Genomic DNA, 20606 nt, shown 5'->3' on the forward strand with positions numbered 1-20606 from the left:
AAATTGGATATATTACTGACTTTTGTGATATCTCGGTTGTTTGCCCACTTACGCCAACATACTTTGCATCAATATTAAGGAGATCTTTTCTTCTTCCATAGGCGGCCTTTTTTTGGAATACTCCTACCAGAAGCGGAGACTTTTCTCCACATAAGCTTTTTGCTTATTCCGACTCCTGAATATTATCCAACCATCACCAAACTTTAGACTTCTTCCTCTGTGGGACCCGCATCAACTCCGAAAGAATTCGTGACGATCCGATCAAAATTGCGACCTGTAGCGTGATTACAAAAAAATCGGAAAATGGGTTGCATTACCGAGTATTAGAATATCTCTGTTGTTTGACCACCTACGACAACCTACTTTACATCGTTGTAAAGGTGATATTTTCTACTTTCCTTTTGATGTACCTCTTAAAGAAACAGAGCTATTGGCTTTGAAATAAACCGTTGACCTTTTCTGCAAATAAGTTTTTGCCCATTCCGACCCCTGAATATTATCCGACCATCATCAAAATCAATAGGCTTCTTCCTCTGTGACCCCCATGAACTCCCAACTCCCAATTCGTGACGACCCGATCAAAATTGCGACCTGAAAAATGGGATGTATTACCGACTATTGCTATATATCCGTCATTTGGCCACCTCCGCCAACCTACTTTGCATCATTGTAAAGGTGGGATATTCTACATTCATAGTCAGGCTTTGGGGAGCTTCCAAAACCCCAACTAAAGCTGTGATATTCGTCATTGGGTTGTATTAGCGACTATTGCGATATCTTCGTTTTTTGCCCATTCCGACCCCTGAATATTATCCGCCCATCATCAAAATCAATAGACTTCTTCCCCTTCGGGACCCTCATAAACACCAAACATTTGGTGACGATCCGATCAAAATTGCGACCTGTAGCGTGATTACAAGGTTTAGATGGACAGACGGACGGACGGTCACACATAGCCAGATCGACTCAGTTCGTCGAGACATTCATTTTGGTATATATAAGTATGGGTCTACGACCATTATTTCGATGCGTTACAAACTTTTTGGTGTAGGGTATAATGTCACTAAAATGGTATGCACTATATCTCTTGAGGGAGGCAACTAATTTGGTACAAACTTTGGATCACCTAATATTTTGTCCACATTTAGTTTAACTTCTAAAATGGTCCATATCGGTCATCTCTTAGGGTACCTCCCTCACAAAAGTTCAACATTTGTGATTATGTGCAATGTATACCGATGCTGTTCGTTATGGTCCTGTTTACAGCAATATTATGTTTTCCGTAGACAAGTCCATGCTTCCTGGCATACTGGTGCAAAAGTTATACGATGACCAACTAAAATGACTAGTGAGCGCTATATCTATTGAAAGGATATGACTCCCAAAATAAGACACACTTCCGTAATGGACTATGTCGGTCCATACCATCAAGTACCACCTCCGCAACACTTTTGAATTTTAATCCTAATCAAAATTGTTGTCGGCATGTGCAAATGTCGAAAAAGGGCGACAAAATTCTGAAAAGATAAATGCATTCAATCTGTCCGTAGATGAAAATTTCAATTCACATAGGCTGAGGGTATATGTATCTCTGTCGGCAAAGCCAACTGATACTTTTTGACTTGTTTGGGTGAAATGTTTAGCATTGTTCCTGGATCATGTTTAAATTTTAATAGCAGGTAGTCCTTATGTTCATGACTACAACAGCAATTTTGTATGGGGGAAGCCAATATTTCCCGAGATATGGGCTCCGAAATGTCCCAATATTTAGATCCAGTACCCAGTATGGGTACTTCCTCCTTCTATGGAGCTGGACAGGATACTGACGATAGCCGAGAATCAGAATATATTACATAATTGTAAGTTAAGTTTCCTAATTAATCTGGCTCAGGATCTTTCTCCAGTTATAGGAATGGGTTGTCACCAAAAAGTTTCCGGAGGGTATTTGAAAAGGCGCATTGTCCAAATATTTGGATCCAGTACCCAGTATGGGTACTTCCTCCTTCTATGGAGCTGGACAGGATACTGACGATAGCCGAGAATCAGAATATGTCACATATTTGTAAGTTAAGTTTCCTGATTAATCTGGCTCTGGATCTTTCTTCAGTTCTAGGAATGGGTTATCACCAAAAAGTTTCCGGAGGGTATTTGAAAAGGCGCATTGCTCCATGTTAGACAGATGTTTTGCAGGATGTCATCGATTCTTGCTTTATAGGAATTTAGACAGGTCCACAATCCCGAACGTAGTTGATCCAAAACTATTCTGCTTTATCGTGGCTGTTGACGCTCCTCAGTTGCGATAGATGGGGATGTTCACCGGGGACCGCATTCACACAATAGTTGCAACTTCGACTACATATGTGTGAATGCTACACAGAAAAAATCCGACGATAAAAAAATTATCATATTGACGAAATTCGATAAAATTATTTGATCACAAAGTAAAAATACAACTGATGAAATATTTCACATATTGAATAAAATATTTATCGATTTTTTATATTGAACTGATAAAATGGAATATGTGCAATATTTTGATAAATATTTTTTGTCAATATGTAAAATATTTTATCAGTTGTATTTTTACTTTGTTATCAAATAATTTTATTGAATTTTGTCAATATGAAAATTTTTTTATCGCCGGAAAATCGATAAATTTTTGATTAAATCTTTGAATTTTTTTATCAAATGGCTAAAATTTGGTCTCCTCCTGTGGATGGTATACTGCAGACATGAGGAGGCAGTATGTTGCAGTTTACAGGGCGGCATTCTGACAGGTTTGAATATTTTTCCATGGTGTTGCATTGGCGCCGCATAGCTTACCACAAACCGACCTATCGCGTTATATGTTATCAACAAGGACAGATAAATATCTGTACCCCAGGTGCAGCCGGCTAGGCAATTGAAGGCCTTGTTACTACATCTCTGCTTGTCGCTGATAGCTGTGGCGTGCGCAAACGACGTGTCGAATATGACCCCTAGAAATTTGGGTTAGTAGGTGTTGGAATTCTGCTACTATCGACTATTAAATTCAACTGCAGTCCATGTGGTGGACAGAGTGGCCGTAGATTTATTGGCGGATATTTGCATATTCCTCGAGTGAGGAAAGCTGGTAAGATCAGTCAAATAAGTGTTCAGCTTTTCCGAAATGGCATTAGGGAAGGTGCTCGACGCTAAGATCATACAATCATCCACATACGATCAATGCCTTCTGGAAGGGGATGGAATACAGCAAAGGTAGGCGTTAAATATTCTGGAGATATTATCCCACCTTTGTGAACTCAATGTTTCAACCTACGGGGCTTGGACTTCTTGTTCCTGACGTCCGCACATAAAATTGATTTTTCAGTGTTTCAAACTTGGTCGGAGAGAAGTCTGTTCAATATTCTCAAACAGAGTTGAGTGCTTGACAGTATCAAATGATTTTGATAAGTCGAGCGCTACCATCAATGTTCTATCTCACGGCTTAGTCTGCTTGAGTCTTCTACTAAAACCTGTCGAGATGGTGTGAAGCGGTGTTGTCGTGATGTGTTGCTTACGGAACCCATGCTGATGATTGGTAACGGGATACCTATTTGTTGACGCTGGGGAGGAGTAAAGCCTCTGGAATCTTTGCTATGGGCGACAAAAACGATTCACCTTTGCACTGGCTTCCTTGATGGCTTTCGCAACATCATCCATTCTAAATTGTGGTGGTTCCTCCTCGATAGGAAGAAATTTAATCCGTACTAGGTAGCATCCTGTCGCCAAAAGGGACTAAGGTCCTATCTTCCTGAGTTCGAGAGTGATTTAACCGTTGCCCACAATTTGCTTATTCCGGCTCCAATGTTGCAATTTTTTCCCACTTCGTAATAGCCGATCAGCAGGTACATATATGGCGAGCGGCTGCAGCAGTTAAGATGTTTTGGAACGTCCTCTCTGCTACCCGAACATCAGAAGGGTTGGATAGGTGATTAGTGAACTCTCTTTAACTAGGTCAATTAGCTTTCCCATGATTGATGAAAGTGCGGCTTTTAGAGGTGACGAAATCTGGCGGTCTGCAAATGGAGACAACTATGGGGAAAGAAGAGAAACGACGAATTGCCATGCGGCGTAATTTGTCAGATCAGATGGGACGATGATTATATATGTCGAACTGTAACACTCTCCGCTAATTCTGGTAGAGGCTTCCTTATTGGCCGTGCAAATCCGCTCTGGTCATTGCCGAGAACCGAATTCCACAACTCATAAAGAGTATTAAGTCCCGTAAGACCAGATGGTTATAACCTTTCAAATACGGGCTAATGTTGCGCATATAACCTGGAGTACAGTTAGTTATCGGCGGGACGCATATGTTCAGCAACTCTACCCCGGCAGCTTCACCCGACTGATATCCTCACACATTCCATGTACGGGTTGTTAAAGCCAGACTCAAGCGAGATAGGTCTGACTTATGAAATCCACTATTTCCTTGGTCTTACCTCGGAGTCCTTTGCAATTAAATTGCAAAAAGGATGCATTTTCAGGATGCATTTCCGTGTGCGGGTGCTGTTGGAGGAACTGCGGTGAGTTTCGTATTCTAATGACGACGACTCACAGGCTGTGTTCACGCAGCATACAGCAGCATAGTCCCCCACATGGACTAATCCAAAGCAACTTTTGAGATGCGCCCACTCCAGGAATCTATTGCATCTCACCGAAGTTTGAGTGTGGTGGATGAATTCTATGTTGTTTGCAATTCAACGAGCAATAACCACAAAAACTCTCTTATCCGCATCACCTCATTTGAGGTTGATGATCTTCAAACTTATCGAGGATGAACACAATGGACCAAAGGCTCTACGGGTGAAGCAGTCACCTACAATATTAGATGGCTGTGTATCCTTAAACTTAACATATGGGCATGCCATGGTCCTGGCTAATTTTTACGTAGCCTTCGGTAACAATTCTGAAATATTTTATGAACAGCCCTTAAACTGTCCCTAACCAAAAAGGCTCTAAGAGTGCTGCAGTATTTTAAAAATTTTTTTAAAGGCAAAATCCAAGGCATTTTTATATAAGCCAGGGACGAGCTTCTTTGCTTAGATCGTATAGTGAGGGCGCCCACTGAGTTGTTTTTGGATTAATTTTCAATAACAACAATGTTGTTTTTGTAGATTTGTTAGTCCCAATTTACATTGGGCGAGTTTACTTGCGGCAATTGTCATTTTGTAGGAGAGAGAGGTGAGACATATGGTAACCCTTTGCCTCTCAGCACCCTCTCTCACCCTTAAGTACATTAAGCAGTGGGCTCATATAGCCCGAACGTGAAATGGAAAAATTAGTACGAACTTGACATGGTCCCGTTACCAATTTCGAGAGTTATCGGTCGGACTTGGCTCCAAATTCCCATCGACTCTAAATTGTCCGAAAAGGTTTTGCCCTTAATATTCTTTCAATAAGGCACATTTCTGATCGTGACAAAGTGTATACCCTCTAGCCATAAGGCTGCGCATATAAATATGCATAAAATTCTTGAATATGGGGGGATGTACGAATGGATTAGCTGCACTAGACTATTTTGCGTGGTCGTTGTCACCTCGCAACATGACTAACACTCAATGAATAATGAATGAATTGCCTTGACGATGATGGTGATGATGATGAGGATTTTGGTATTATTTCAATGAATGACTTGGCATAAACTTAAAAAGGAGACAAAAAAACTATTTTTAGAAATCAAATAAATGTGCCGGTGGCAATGATTCGATCGGTGGGAGCATTTGTTCAGTGGCAATTGTTGTCTTGCAAAAATGTGTTTCGTTTTTTGTTTTTCTTTTATTTTTTGAATGGCACATTGCCTGGCAATTAGCTTTGTTGATGATGATGGCAACAACAACAACAACGAAATACAAAACTACAATAGAATAGAATTCAATTGAATGTGAATTGAAATGCAATGCATTGGATTGCATATAAAATACCGACAACAGCAGCAGCAACCGAATAAAAATAAATATACATTGAAATTCTAAGCAAAAGTTCTTTGCACTTTTGCAGGGTGTTAAAAGAGCAACAACAATAATAAAGCATTACTTGCATGCAACAAAAGCAACGATAAACAACAATTGCTAGCGCACAGCTGCAATTAAAATTTGAGAACAATAACAACATAGAGGGCAGGCAGTCGAATAACAAGTAGCTCATCATACACTTGGCGGCTTTTTGTTTTTTTTTTTTTCTTCTTTTTCGTATAGCATTTAGAAAATGACCAATATAAGTTGGCACCTCCTTGGAGGGTGCAGTAGCGAGATTCCAATTTAGAACTTACTAATACAAAACAGTGCAAAAAAAAGTGAGCGTCACACGTTTCACAAGAAACAAGTGCAAAATTTTGGTTGACCATGGACAGTGACCTCGAATAATGCAAAACGAAAAATAAAAGGTCATAAAAATCGACCGTGCATAAAAATACCTATTTTCTTTGCCGTTAAAATATTTCACAAAAACTTTTAAATCCGATGTAAGTATTGTCGGTCAGTATATTATGTCGGTATGACTGATTACCCGGTAATTGAATACACTTAACATTGTTTGGGAAATTAATGAGGTGTCACCTGGAGAACAATTTTGACAAACACTAAAGGTTACTATGTATGTGTGCTGAGCTTACTATAAAAAAGATTAAAGGGAAACAGAAGAATAAAGCCTACTTATACAGTAGGGTGACGTAGGGGATTTATCTTGTTCCCTCTTTCATCTCAAGTGTACACTGACCTCCCCGTGGTGTCAACTTGGGAGCTGTCTTTAACACCCTTTAAAGCTACACACAGAGAAAAAAAATATGTTCGACCCAACAATATTCCAAGAGGCAAATATATATTGTTAACATATTGTTGGATTCCATATGTTGTATTGTCAATCCAACAATCGTTATTGCCACACTGGACTAATTATGTGTTCTAAATATAAATATTGTATTGTCATTTTGACACTATAATGTTTTGGACCAAACATGTAGTTACGATAGTTTTGGTTAGAAGTAACAATATTTTTTGTTGCAATTCACAATAGTTTTGGTCCAAATGGACATTAAATATTGTTAGAACTTACAATTGTTTTGGTCAGAAGTAACAATATTTATTGTTGCAATTCACAATAGTTTTGGTCAAAATAAACAATAAATATTGTTAGAACTTACAATGTGTTACATTTAAAAAAATTATAAAAAGTTTCATTTTATTATTTATTTCATATATGATTTTAAAAAAATTTAAATAACACTGATTTGAGATAATTTTAATTTCGATTGACGCTAATTTTATTTAGTTTAAAAAAGATTCGTCTCTTGATGTGCAAATAAATCATGTTGGCAAACTATTTCTTCTGATTTATTCGGTCAGGAAAATTGTGAATCCAAGTCGTTAGTAGAATTTGAAGCTAAATTTGAAAAAAATGTGTTAGAAATGTCGATTAGAAAAAGTACAAAAAGAAGATACTTACTAATTATTTTTCTGCCCAAAACAAAATCGGTTGAAGAAATGTATTTATTGCTGCACCAAATTACTGAATATAACTGGCTTTAGAGAGTATTTTTATTAACAACTAGCAAATGCCCGCTACTTCGTATGCGGAAAGGGAACAAAATATATATACAAATTTTTTAATACGGGAATGGTGAATACTGGAGATTCTGTTGTACTTAGGCCTATTTTTATTACCAATATTTTTTTATTGTAGTCAGAATTTACTTAAAAATAAACTGCCGTATCGCATCCCTACACAACTACCATATTTTTTATTTCGAGTTTCCAAAACTACGTATCATATTGCAAATTTCAGATTTGGCTATAACCCTTCACTAACACAGCATTCCCTTCCAGTACGAATTTCCAGACACCAAACTTTATCTCACCCCTTCACAACAACAATCACGCACATTTACAATGCAAGGTTCTAGCATCCGTTAAATTTTCGGCATTCAAAATGGCCATAAAAATCCACGTTTTCGTATATCCCCATATATATTGTCCAATTCTCTTTAAATTTGGATCTTGAATACTCAGAGGATATAAAAGTTTAATTTAAAAATGTCCATTTCAATCCACGTTTATTAGAAGAGATATTTTGAAGATTTAGAGTATTTTGAAGATATTCTGCACATTTTCCAACCGAAATTCGGAATTTGTGTCATGAAAGGTTAGAAAACCTTTTTTACTTTTTCACGGGTATGTCAACCGTATATAACGGAAAATTAGTTTGTAGGCATTTCAATTTAGGCTTTTTTTATTATCAGGGGGTAAACAACATCTAGTTAACAAAATTGTCGCAATGGACCACGTTTTCAAATTAACATACCAAAGTGGTCAGAACAAAAAACATTTTTGAAAAGATACTTCACGTTTGAGTACTTAATTTCAGTACATTATTTAGAAACTCCTTGGCGTTAACATCAAATCAATGGAACAATATTCAGTTCAATTTTTCAAACTCAGAACTTTTTCTCAAATTTTAAAGTAATCTTCATAACAAATATATTTTCATTTCGTATTTTTTGTACAAATAGCGTATTTCCAAATTATATAATCCCAGCTATAGTACCTTAACCGCTTACACAATACCAAAATGGTTTTGGTACCAACATTTTACCCATCTCTTTGTATACATAGGTAAACGTTTCAAAAATTACTTCCTTATATACAACATATATCCTAATCCCAATTCACTTCTCCAGCTTTATATGTTCCCCTGAAACCCATAAGAGTACTATTTAGTACTTTTTGTATAAATAACTACGAATGTTCAAAATCTCCACCCTACCTCCACTCTAAACACCAATTGCTAATCTAATACCGAATTTCACAATTCCAGTTCTACCCTTTACAAAATCACAAATTGTACAAAATTCTATAACATATAGCATATAACAAAAGGTATTATTTAGCAGTTTTGGTACACGATTTTCCAAAATGTAATTTCATATCTCAGCTCTCTTTTCCAAAGCTAACTCCATATCTCAATTCTATATTCCAACAGTAATCTTAATTCCAAATTTCAGGATTCCAGTTCTTCAAATGCAAATCCAAATCATACTAAGCTCACTACCATTTAGGACTTTTCAACCTTTGGTACATCTTTCTTACTCTTCATCAGTGACCCCCAATCCAAATTTCAGGGTTCCGGCCCTATTCGTTAACACATATCCAAATTGTACTATATTTAGTACTATTTAGTACTTTTAGTATACTTTTAATTCGAATTTGCAAAAAACCTTTCTTTTTTACTCTCCATCAGTGACCTTCATTCCAAATTTCAGGATTTCAGCTCTATTCGTTCACCCAAACCCAAATTGTACTAAATTTAGTACCATTTATTACTTTTCGTACTCTTATAGTTCGAATTCCTGAAACCTTTCATTTTTACTCTTCATCAGTGACCCTCATTCCAAATGTTTGTATTCCAGCTCTATCCATTCACCCAAATCCAAATTGTACTAAATTTAGTACCATTTAGTACTTTTCGTACCCTTATATTTCGAACTTCCAAAAACCTTTCATTGTTATCCTTCATCAGTGACCCTCATTCCAAATGTTTGTATTCCAGCTCTATCCATTCACCCAAATCCAAAGTGTACTAAATTAAGTACCATTTAGTACTTTTCGTACCCTTATAGTTCGAACTTCCAAAAACCTTTCATTGTTACTCTTCATCAGTGACCCTCATTCCAAATGTTTGTATTCCAGATCTAGCCGTTCACCCAAATCCAAATAGTACTAAATTTAGTACCATTTAGTACTATTCGTGCACTTATAGTTCGAATTTCCAAAAACCTTTCTTTGTTATTCTCCACAATTGACCCTAATTTTAAATTTCAGGATTCCAGCTCTATTCTTTCACACAAATCCAAATTGTACTAAATTTAGTACCATTTAGTACTTTTCGTACCCTTGTAGTTCGAATTTCCAAAAACCCTTTGGTACATCTTTCTAACTCTTCATCAGTTACCCTCATTCCACATTTCAGAGTTCTAGCACTACGCGTTCGCGTAATACAAAGGGTACCATATTTAGTACCTTTTGGTAGTTTTCGTATACTTCCATTTCGAATTTCGAAAAATCCAGCCTTATCTCACCCCTACACACCAACAGCAACCCACACTAAAAATTTCAAGTATCTAGCTTCAGCCGTTTCGTCTGGGCGTTGATGAATCAGTCAGTCAATCAGTCAGTCACTCACCTCACTACTCTTTTATATATATAGATTTCCACTTCAGCTGTCGGTGATTAGTTTTATGTTTTCTCAACTAAATTTAAAAAGTCTGCAGCAAAACAATCCTTAACTCGCTAAATTAAACAAATAGCATCATGAAGTTAGTTAAAAACAGACACACAAAACTATGCAATAAAAACAAGTGTCAGCAGTAGTCGTTTCTTTGGTTTTCATTGAGCATGCATTGCAAAAATTATTGGACTGTTGCAACGCGCTCTTTGTATTTGAAATTAAAATAGAATTCCGACAATTCGTTCACAAAAACACAAAGTAAAAAAAAACTATTTCTATTCTCTCTTCGTATAATAAGTTTCAACCACCTTTTTTTGTTTTTAGCTCTTCACAAGCGCACACACACATAACAACTTACATACAATAGTAGAAGAAGAGATTCAAATGAGGTGGTGTCAAACAACAATGAAAAATAATATTGGTAAGAGTTTTTGTCAGAAGTAACAATATTCATTGTTACAATTTATAATAGTTTTGGCCAAATGGACCATAAATATTGTTAGAATTCAGAACAGTTTAGGTAGAATTAACTATGTTTACAATAGTTTTGCTCAAAACTACAAACGCGCGTTGTAAACATTATTTAGCACCAGCTTTATGCATATCAACATTCATAAGGGCACATGGCTGTCTCCGGAGCAGAAAACAAGAAATCAAATTGGATGACATTCGTCGAGCATGTTGGATGTACGTTCGTTCCGAGGAAAAAACATAGACACAGACCACCACCTTGTTGCGGCAAAGGTACGTACCCGGTTAAACGTAGCAAATAAAGCACGAACAGACACAGCACGAAAGTTAGACATCGGTAAGTTCACAACAGATAGCCACAGCATATTCCACTCAACAAGCCCAATTGCTTAATCAAAGCACTCCTCGTACCGGTAACATATCAGTACAATGGCAAAATATTGCCCACTCTATGCAAACAGCCGCAAAATCCAAACTTGGATACCAAAGACCTCCACCAAGGATCTTTGTGATCTTTCGCATTTTGATAAAATAATTTTGATAAGTTTGCCTTAAATTTGCGGAATAAACGTGTTCTTTTCCAATGTACATTGTTCAAACAAGTAAAGTTTTTAAAACGTTACGACGGGAGATTTTGTTCGGAAATATTAAAAAGACGGTAATGACAAGAAATTATAAGGATCGAATTAATTTTTCTAAACTTCCACCCTCCGAACCACCTCCTCTGAACTTCCCCTTTCCGAACTCCCACATTGAGAACCATCGCCCTCAGAACTTCCACCCTGCGAACCACACACTTCTGAACTTCCAACCTCCGAACCACCCCATTCCGAACTTCAAGCCTCCGGACAACCCCTTCCGAACCACCCCACAAATCGATGTTTCTCGGTTTTACACTAAGACTAAACCCTATTTCAGAGTTTTTTATTTAATTTTTATTTTTTATTTTATTTAATTTTTAATTTTATTGTATTTTACTTTTATTTTATTTAATTTTGTTTCGTTTTATTTTATTTTTCATTACTCATTATTTTATTTTAATTCATTTTATTTTATTTTTTTATTACTCATTTTAGTAACACCAGTTTCTCTTCATTTTTGTTCTCGCGTCCCATTTTTACGTGTCATATTTATCATTGCCAAGTAGAAAATAATGCAAAAATAATCAAATGTTCTGTGGAACATCCACACTTTGCAAGATAACGGAGAGATTTAGCAAGATGGCGGAAAAATGAACCAAGAGAGCACAAAACCTTGCGAAAGAGAACAGTAATACTAAAATTTCCTAAGCGCAAAGAGAAAATGAAACTGAGCATTTTTCCAAACTGTTGTATACGATAGTAGCGAAGACGACGAAGATACAACAGATTCAATCCCATAGGTATTTTTGGACAGGAGTAAATCCTCAATATTTTTGTTATGTGCGACCAAAGCGAAATCGGTCTGTAGGATTCATATGTGCTGACATCATACACGCAGAGAAAAAAATATGTTTGATCCAGCAATATTCCAAGGGCAAAATATGTATTGTTAACATATTGTTGGATTCCTTATGTAGTATTGTGAATCCAACAATCGTTTTTGTTATATCCAAAAATAGTTTGTGTCAACTGAACAATATTTCTCTCTTTTCTTCGACAATTTTTCTCTTCTCTCGTTATTCGATGCCGTGTTGAAAAAATGTTTTTTGGTGAGTTGTGGTGTGTTTGTATGACATGCTGCCTTTATCTTTGTTTTTGTGTGTATGTATACCAACTCTTGTTTTTATTTGTTTCTATTTTGTTTCATTCTTCTTCTTTATTTCATTCTTCTTTCCTTTTCATGTTTGTTATGGTGTTTAATTATTCCTTATGTCGTGGTGGCTGCTTGTGGCCTTTTGTTTGTCTTTGTTGTCAGCTGAAGTAGCAAACCATGTATTGCGTTCATAAATGCTCGTAATATTGTACGCTATATTTATATCAAAGTTGTGTGGAAAGTGTATATGAGAAGTATATACACTCAAATCAAAAAATGTAGTATCTGGTTTTCAGGGCTGACAATATGTTTTGTAAAAAATTTAGATTATGATTGTTCCTACTATCGGTATTGTTAACGATTTTTACAATATTGCGGAAATTCGAAAGTTGTTTTTGTTTTCTATGTTCGGAACAAAATATGGTATTTTTGGATTTGGATTACAATGTTTGTACAAAACAAACACATTATTGGAACCAAAATAGATATTTTTGTTCCAACAAAACCGAAAAATATTTTTTCTCTGCGTGTAGTCTGGCTTCAGTAGCGGTACCACCCTACTCATTTGACAGACTTCGGATACGATGTGGCTCATCCAGCTGTTTCAGCATTACCATTGAGATACCGTTAGGGCCTAAAGCTTCGGATGATTAGCGTTTTTAATAACATTTGCAACATTATCCTTTGTAAATTGTGGAGGGCCCTTCTTAGAGGGAAAATATCTAATGCGACGATTAAAATAACATGCGCAGCTCTTCGGATCAGTCTGCGTAACATCCCCAAAGGTGACTGAAGTCCTTCTGTCCAGGGTGACTTAATCGTTGCCCATGACTCACTAGTTTCGGCTCCGATGTTGCAAATCTTGTGTGCCAACTCCCTAAATCTGGGGTCACTAGGCTTGCCTCGACGAAGCTCATCACGATCGTTTGCTAGTCCGGCCGCCTCTACTGAGAAATTTGGTATCACTTCGGGTATTCGACCAGCAGGTACATAATGAGCGGTTGCAAAAGTGATGATGTCCCAGAACGTCCTTTATGCTATCCGAAGATCAGAATTATTGGACTGTTCTCTGTAGCTGTGAACTCTCTGAAACTGGGCCAATTAGCTTACCAAGGATTGGTGAAAGTGCGGCGTTCAAAGATGATAAAGCCGGGCGGTGACCAGGAGACAAGGTGGTTGTACCTTGCGAATCTGCTCAGCCACCGATACACCCATCTGGTCGTTACTTAGGACCGAATGTCACAACTCATGATGAGCATTGAAGTCGCCAAAGACCAGTAGGTTGTGAGATTCCGAAAGCGTTAGTTACAGCTATTAATATTCGTTATGCTACTCTACCTCGGAATTACCTAACCTTTAGAACCAGATTCAAGGGAGATTGGTCTGTATTGAACAGATTGCTGCAACAGGAAATCAAGTCTTCCACGCCCACTTGTGGTACCATCCTTCCTCAGTGCGTTGTGACTATCACAACGCTGTAAGATACTCGTACAGTTGTTGTTATAGCAACGCAATTATGTTCGTTCATGTATTATTGCAGTTATCAGGTTCTGGTTCCTATGTATCCAGACTCAAGAATTCTGCAACCTGGACTGGTTGTGTCCATAAAGAATTAGGAGACAGGTGAGTGAGGTTAGCAGGGCAGCTAAACAAATGCAGCGTGTCGTGTGGTCCCCATGTGGACCCAACATCAATTCGGATACAAAATGAATTAAGGCGGCTGCTTCGTCCAGATCTTAACTGGGCTAAAACCACTCGAGCATAACTTGGCAGCTGGCGTTCTTCTGCAGCGACGCATGGGGGGTGGCTACCCACGTACGGAATTCACACTGTATCTCTGTACTGCCTACGCTACTGCATCAGTGTGAATGCTATCTATGCCTGCCTGATAGGCTCGGTTTTCGTTTTTACCTTTGGACTTCTTTCTCTTGATCATGAAGATCTCTCCTGGCGTGCCTGGGAAAGGATACCTGTCCATAAAATCTTGACAGGGATGCTCACCATCGATCTTATGTTCAGTTGGTGTCTCCGTCGTCCAAATGTTGAACAGTGTTACAGTGGATTTAGTGGAGGTTATTTTCATATTCCTTAGATGGAAGAACTGCACTAGGCAGCTATGTAGACATTTAACCTATCACATATTATGTCATCGATGATAGGATCCGACGACAAGATTGTACAATCAGCCGCATCACGATCTCTTTGCCGTCTGGTAGGTGTGGGATTTCAGAAAGGTAGAGGTTAAACAGTTTCGGAGATATCTTCCTGCCTTGAGGAACTCCCTGTTTCATTCTTGGGTCCACATCCAACGTTTCAAACACGGCTGGAGGGTAGTCTTCTCTATATCCCAGAACAGCTTCACATGGTTGACGGTATCGCAGGCCTTCGATGGGCCAAGAGCCACCATGACTATTCGGTCGCACGATCTGTTCTATTTCAGTTATAGTGATATGTGTGGATATGGCGTGTAATACTGTTGTAGTACTATGCATTTCATCCAGTTGCTTAAGCATTACCATTGATATACGGTGTGGGCCCAACGTTTTGGGTGCTTTTGCGTTTCGGATGACGTCTGTAATATCGCCCATCCAAAATTGTGGCTGTATCTTCTCGGCTACAGTTGTTGTTGAGCTTGGTTCCTTGCACCGCCGCAACCATGATATTCTTCCGACTCATAAAGTCCAGTGCACCCACTTCCGACATACAGTTAGTCAACTATATTATTGCAAACGATGAATTTTCAAAAATTTAGATATTTAATTAGGAATTACTACAAGTAATTCTTTCAATAATGTTGGGCTTTTTGTAAATATCTGTTGATTTACTAGTTAGTGACAACATCAAGCCAATAAATGCAGAAATCGGTCGGAAATAACAAAAACAGCGGGCAAAATGGATAGGTACATGGTTTTTGTGGTGTCAACTAAATAATTGCAAAATGATTGAATGTGCAATAAAATCGTAGGATTTTCCCCGCGATTTTTTCCAATTAAAGATTTTTATGACTTTTATGGTATGTGGAAATGAAGATCCATAATTTTTGATCATAAATAAATTTTTGTGTGTGTAACATAGACGATATATTCAGAAAAAGAGAAAGTCTGGTAAAGGGTTGCGGAAAATATGCTACATTTGGTCTATTCCAATTATAATAATGGTAAATCCGAAAGAGAAATCCTTAAAGTCACCTCTCGTAAGCTGAGAAGTGTATACAACAGCATTTACCGCACCGAGAAAGAGGACAGGCTCAAACTGAAGGCGTTACAAGGCAGACCCAAAATAGTAACCACGCGAATTGACAGGAGAATGATTAAAGAAATTGACGAAAGAACCCAAAGCAGCACCAGAAAATTGATTTTTTTAATTAAAAATGATTTTGAAATAAGTGTGTCACATGGAAAAGTCAGAAAAGTGCTACATAATAAGAAGCACTCATCACGAGTGACTAGGTAAAAACCATTGCCCTTCCAGCACAATATATTGAAACTATTCAGACTTGTTACAGACTACTTTTCACGCCATCTTTAGTATCGGCATATCGTTATATTTTCTAATGAAACTAAAATTATGCTGTACTGTCACGATGGGTCTCAAAAAGTATTGCGAAAACCCCTTTACAGCAATGGAAAACAAAAATTTAATACATACCGTAAAGTTCTGAATACTGTTATTTATGGTATGGGGTTGTATACCATGCAGTGACGTTGGTAACATCCAGATTTTGGAGGAAACAATGACAGGGGATGTTTATTTAGAATTTTTAAAACATGATTTAACCAAAAGCGTCAAGAAATTTAGGCCTGTTGGCCCTGAAAATTCAAACAAATTGCAATATAAGTACTACCAAGACAACGCCCCTACGCATAAATCTAATTTATGTAGGACTTGGTTGTTATACAACTGTACAAAAGTCATTAACACCCCTTCCCAATGTCTAGATATTAACCCCATCGACAATTCATGGGTACACCTGAAGGAAAAAGTCGGGAATAGGCCGCCCACTAACCTGGTGGACTAAATAAAATGCAATAAGGAAGAATGACAAAAAATACCATTGGAATATGACATTACGAAACTTATTTATTATATTCAGATACGTTTACAAGCTGTTTCTGATGCCAAAGGTGGGCATGCAAAATATTATAACCAACTTTTCGAAAAATACTGTAAAAGACTGAAAAGTTGTGAATTTTGCAATTCTTTAGTTGACAGTGCAAATAATGAGTTGTTTTCATTTTTGTTAATTTTAAGAAAATGTTTAGTGAAATTTAGCTGCTTTTTATATTATTATATTAATAAACATCTGTAAGAATTATACTGTTAACAAAAATATTAAAATTTATATTTTTTTATACCAATTAAATGATGTTTTATTTCAAATTTTGTAATAATTTTGGTTTTGCAATAATTAAGTTGACTAACTGTATATTGCATCTCATGGATGCGGTGACAAACAGAACACATGCATGAAATTAAGGGAATCTTTCGTCTTAAACCTTTTGAATTGGGTTTGAATTCATTATGCTCCTAACAACCCACTGTACCAAATGGAGGGCCATCGAACTAAATACTATAGAACAGAAAATGGGTACTGGCATAAAAAATGAACACCGGCACTTGCTAAATTCTATTGTTATTGGCTGACACTCAAAATTTTTGTGTTGATATTTTAATTACAAACAGCGACAACAACAAAACAACTACCATTATCCGAGTGGTGCAGCAAGAACACAGCCATACATACTACAGGCAATCTGGCTAGAGCTTTATGGCGTTTATCTTAGTTCGGATGTTGTTGGATGATGACGACAATCTAAGCAGCTGGTTGTTAATGCGATGTCCGCAATGTATTGAGATGTTGTTAGGTTGTTTGTTTGTTTTTTTCTTCTGTTTCTGGTCTGTCCGTCGTTTTGAATTTTCACAAATGTGGCGCCCTCTTTCGATACGTGTTGAGGAGCATAGTGCCACAATCAGCTAGCCAGCCGGCAACAGCAGCGGCAAACTTACAGCCGCCACCGCCCGCCGCCAATACAACAATAAATGATTATGCGATTTCTTTCCGCTGATAGAGTAAAACCAACAACTAAATAGAAATAAACTGAAAGATTGTTTTTTTGTTTTGGTTTTTAGATTCGCGTTCTTATAAATTATAGAAAAAACGCGATAGAAAAACGCCACTAGCAACAACAACAAGAACAACAATCACTGGTGGCTAGCTGGCGGCGGCTGCAAATAATAATGCATTCGTATTCGCATTCAGTTTTATTTTTTGAGCATTTATGCACCTGCAGCGCCGTCATGCATCGCCACATGTTTTGTAATGAATTCTCGCTCCGTTGTTTGGCGCTGTTTTCATGTTTGTTGTTTTTTGTAGTCTTGCTTTTGTTTTTGGCTATGCTTATTGTTATTGCAGATGTTGGTGCTATATGCGTTGTATTGTGGTAGTTGTTGTTGTTGCTGTTGTGGTTAAATGTATCTCTAATCTAAGTTAATTCATACACATGCCGTGTGATAGTCACCTGCTAGTATTTTTTTTTCTATCTAGCTGTGATAGACCATTTAAGCATACAGCTGAACACCCCAAAACAACTTTCAAGTCACACACAAAAAAATGTGGGAGCTGCTTTCTTGAACATTTGTTTCTTGGTTGGTTTTTTGCTTTCGACCGTGTGGTAATTGTAAGTGACTGCATATGTATGTACAATGTTCGTCTGTGTGGTGTTGCAATTCTATTTACGATAAGTGAGTGATTCAAATGCATATTTCACATGATCAATGTGTCCAAATATAGATTTTCTTTATAAAACAACCATAAAGAAAATGGTTGGATGTGTGTGGACCTCACTAAATATCACTTTTTCAATACAAAACTCCTTACTTACTTACTTAGCTGGGCCATTACAGAACATTTGTTCCATAAGCCGAACTAAGAAAAGATCTCCAACTCTCCTTGTCATCTCTTCATACACTTGTTTGGGCCATCTAATTTTTGGCCTGCCAATTCCGCGTGCACCACCATGCGGCCCGAATTTATACGCCTTTTAAGCGGGTTCATCATCGCTCATTCTTATGATATGGCCTAGCCAACGCAATCGTTGCATCTCGATACGTTTATCAATACTGATGTCGGTGTATAGCAAATACAGCTCGTGGTTCATACGACGTCGATATTCACCGTCAACGCAGATTGGTCCATAGATCTTTCGAAGAATTTTTCTCTCAAACACACCAAGCACAGCCTTGTCTGCTTGCGCAAGTACCCAGGCTTCTGAAACATACATCAGCAAGGGTAGTATCAGTGTTTTGTAAAGCGTTGTTTTTGTTTGACGAGATGTGGCTTTATTCCTAAACTGCTTACTAAGCCCGAAGTAGCATCTGTAGGCCAACACTATTCTTCTTCGTATTTCACAACTGATGTTGTTGGTTGTTTTTACGGCGGTGCCGAGGTATACGAAGTCCTTTACTACCCCAAAATTTTAGGAGACAACGTCAACAGTTGGCCCGATCTCAATGGACGCATTGCCCGACTACACCATTAACTTTGTCTTCTCGCCGTTTATCGCGAGACCCACTTTAGCAGATTCCCTTTCAACTTTTTCAAATGTATCAGTTACTTCCTTTACCGAAAGACCTATGATGTCAATGTCATCGGCATAAGCAAGTAAAATATGGCTGTTTGTATATATTGTGCCACTTCTTTTCACCTTCGCATCTCGTATAACCTTTTCCAGCAGAATGTTGAAAAGATCACACGAGAGGCCATCGCCTTGTCTGAAACCTCTTTTGGTACCAACTCTTCGGAGAGGTTCTTTCTTATTTTAACTGAGGACCGAGTATCAGTTAATGTCATTCTACAAAGCCGAATGAGCTTTGCAGGGATAGCAAATTCAGACATGGCCTAGAATATCTTTGAACGTAGGGGTCTGTCGAAGGCTGCTCTGTAATCGACAAATAGGTGGTAGGTGTCGATCTGCATCTCTTGGGTCTTCTCCAGGGTTTGCGGCTCGGTAAATATCTGGGCAATGGTGGATTTAGCAGGTCTAAAGCCGCATTGGTATGGTCCAATTATTTCATTGACCATAGGCAACACTATACACTATCTTGTAGGCAATAGGGAGAACACGTATGCACCTATAGTTAGAGCATACACTCTTATCTCCATTCTTGTGGATAGTGCACAGTACTCGCCTCAGTGTGTCGCCTTCGGTTTTGAAAAGATCGCCTGGTAAGCTATTGGCTCCTGCTGCCCTATTATTCTTTAGCCGGCTTATTCCTGTCTTTACCTCATCTTGCCATTCAATACCATCTTCTGGGATTGTATCTGTGGTATCTTTGCCGTCTTCGCTACTATCGAATACCAACAGTTTGGAAAAATGTTCCTTCCACATCCTAAGCACACTATCTGTATCAGTTACCAAATTACCTTGCTGGTATCTACAGGAGGATGTGCCTGTGGCAAAGCCATCGGTTTGATGTTTTACTCTTTGGTAGAACTTTCAGACTGCATTCTGGCTACTATACATCTCAATTTTTTCACACGCCCGCCTTTCCATTTCTATCTTTTTCCTGCAGAAAATACGTTTCTCTTCTCTCCTTTTCTCCCGATACCTCTCTCGTGCGCTAGGCGTTGCATTTTTATCTTCGGTAACAGCACGACACTTCTGGTCATACCATGGATTCCTTGGTGAAGGTATCTGGTATCCATTTATGGATTTTGCGGCCGTTTGCATGGTGTGGGCAATACTTTGCCATTGTGCTGATATGTTATCGGGGCGAGGAGTGCTTTCATTGTACCCTCAGCCTTTAGGCTAGAAAGGGTACAATGTGCCTCATCGATATAATGGTTTTATAACCCAAGTATGTTTGGACGAAATGTGTTACAGACAATATGGAGTCGATTTAGCAATGTCTGTCCCTCTGTCTGTCTGTCTGGCTGGCTGGTGCGCACGATAACTCTCGAACGGATCAACCGATTTGGTCCAAAAGTTGGCTTTCGTAATATTTTGTCCAAACTTAGTTTAAGTTCGAAGATGGTTTATATCGGTCTACTCCCGGTACCTCCCCCACTAAAGTTCGGAAATGTTCGGAAAATTTGTGCGCAGGATAACTCTTGAAGTAAGTAACCGATTTGGTCCATACTTTGCACATCGTGAAATTTCTAT

General features: G+C 38.0%; 1 protein-coding gene and 1 long non-coding RNA gene across 3 annotated transcripts in view; one reads left to right on the top strand and one right to left on the bottom strand.

The window, feature by feature from the left end:
• Nucleotides 1-6225: 6225 nt before the first annotated feature.
• Nucleotides 6226-20606, top strand: part of LOC141401586 (histone H2A, orphon-like) — a 77339-nt gene continuing 62958 nt past the window's right edge. For both annotated transcript variants that reach the window (XM_073981903.1, XM_073981901.1), the window contains exon 1: nucleotides 6226-6481. The gene's annotated coding sequence lies outside the window, so the exon portion shown is untranslated. The remainder of the gene's footprint in view (nucleotides 6482-20606) is intronic.
• Nucleotides 7259-17498, bottom strand: LOC141401587 (uncharacterized). Its single transcript, XR_012412397.1, has 3 exons — nucleotides 17149-17498; nucleotides 7462-7577; nucleotides 7259-7398 (listed from the first exon to the last, which is right to left on the bottom strand). It is a non-coding gene; the product is annotated as an uncharacterized lncRNA (long non-coding RNA).

This window comes from Musca autumnalis, unplaced genomic scaffold (assembly GCF_047663935.1).
Source record: "Musca autumnalis isolate F117 unplaced genomic scaffold, ASM4766393v1 scaffold_4, whole genome shotgun sequence".
Taxonomy (NCBI): domain Eukaryota; kingdom Metazoa; phylum Arthropoda; class Insecta; order Diptera; family Muscidae; genus Musca; species Musca autumnalis.